The sequence below is a fragment of the Chiloscyllium plagiosum genome, unplaced genomic scaffold, assembly GCF_037043375.1.
Source record: "Chiloscyllium plagiosum isolate Xiang-an unplaced genomic scaffold, Cpla_swu_hap1 HiC_scaffold_31, whole genome shotgun sequence".
NCBI lineage: Eukaryota > Metazoa > Chordata > Chondrichthyes > Orectolobiformes > Hemiscylliidae > Chiloscyllium > Chiloscyllium plagiosum.
The window spans coordinates 74,787,798-74,789,465 of NW_028270169.1; the positions used below are offsets into that span (position 1 = coordinate 74,787,798).

General features: G+C 43.5%; 1 non-coding gene across 1 annotated transcript; it reads left to right on the top strand.

The window, feature by feature from the left end:
* The first annotated feature begins 466 nt into the window (after positions 1-466).
* On the top strand, positions 467-548 carry trnas-aga (transfer RNA serine (anticodon AGA)). The gene has a single exon. It is a non-coding gene; the product is annotated as a tRNA-Ser (tRNA).
* The last annotated feature ends 1,120 nt before the right edge of the window (positions 549-1,668 follow it).

The window sequence follows — 1,668 nt, forward strand, 5'->3', positions numbered from 1 at the left end:
CTCTGGGGTAATCAGGGACTGAAAATGAATCGTGTCACATTGAAATATATCTACATGCGAATTAATCTCTGTCTTTTATTGGGAACCATCTATTTCATTGTAACCATCAGAAAGATCATTTCGTTCGCCAGAAAAAGAAATGAATATGTCACTAAACTTTGTTTGCTTCAGGTCTGAGAATACTCAGATCAATAGCTCCTTTGCTTACTTCTGCTGGTCATGTTCGCAAAGAGATATGGCAAATTGCCAAGTGTGATTTTCCTTTCAATAAATAATTTTGACTCAGTTTGCCTGCAAATATCTTTTCCTACCTTTGTGCTTTTCTTCTTTTACATTGGTGACTCGCAGCTTACAAATGACAGCAAAGGTATGAAAGGAGATGGAAGCATTTCGCTCATCAAGTCAACGGTAGCTTTCAATGAGATCACGGCTGATTTGGTCAATGCTCCACGCCCCTGATCTGTCTGTAGTCATGGCCGAGTGGTTAAGGTGATGGATTAGAAATCCATCGGGGTTTCCCCACGTAGGTTCAAATCCTGCTGACTACGTTATGAATGCTTTCCTGCTGGTACAATTTTCGCTCAAAGTTCAGAAAAACTATTTTGTGAACCAGGCCGGTAATTTGATTAGACTTGGGAAACTCGAGTTCTTCATCAGAAATGTTCCATATTTAAAACATTATCTCTGTTTCTCTTTCCAGATACACTGCTCGACACATCGGGTTTCTGCAGCTGTTATTGAACGTCCTAAGCAGAAGTGCTGCTTTTCATTAGATTCCTTTAATCCCTGTCCTCTGTTCTCTGACTCGGGTCAGTGGCAACACTTCCTCCTGCTCGTCAAAGTGCTGATTCCCCACCGCTCCCTCTTCATCATTAGAAACAACCGCAGGAAATTGCCACTTAACCATCTTTGTTCCAAAGTGAAACTTATCAGCCTCGGGAATCTCTCCACCAAACGGGACTTCTCATCCCTGGACATGGTGCAAGCCAAAGGATTGTGAAGAGATACTGTGAAAATATTGTCAGTTGGCAGTTGAAAAAATGTTTAGGAAGCAAACCAATAAATTTAGGCTCCAGCTTTGTAAATCTTGACAAACTCTTTGGGAAATGGAATCAGAGGAGAATGAAGAAGTGTGAACTGTCGGACCGAGTAGAGGACGGGACATTGTCTCTGATGTTCTCGGGACAGGAACTGATTTTGACATTGAAATCATTCTCTCTCACGTACGTGAGGAATGCACACTTCATCTGGACTCTGGGACAATGAAAAACTCTGGAACACTCAAGACAATGATGTGTTTCTGTTCGCCGAGCTGGAAGTTTTTGTTGGAAACGTTTCGTCCCCTGTCTCGGTAGCATCATCAGTGCTTGGGAGCCTCCTGTGAAGCGCTTCTGTGTTGTTTCCTGCGTCATTTATAGTGGCCTGTCCTTGCCGCTTCCTGTTGTCAGTTTCAGCTCTCCGCTTCAGTGGCTGGTATATTGGGTCCAAGTCGATGTGTTTGTTGATGGAGTTTGTGGATGAGTGCCATGCTTCTGGGAATTCCCTGGCTGTTCTTTGTTTGGCTTGCCCTATAATAGTAGTGTTGTCCCACTCGAATTCATGTTGCTTGTCGTCTGTGTGTGTGGCGACTACGCATAATTGGTCGCTTCGTTTCGTGGCTAGTTGATG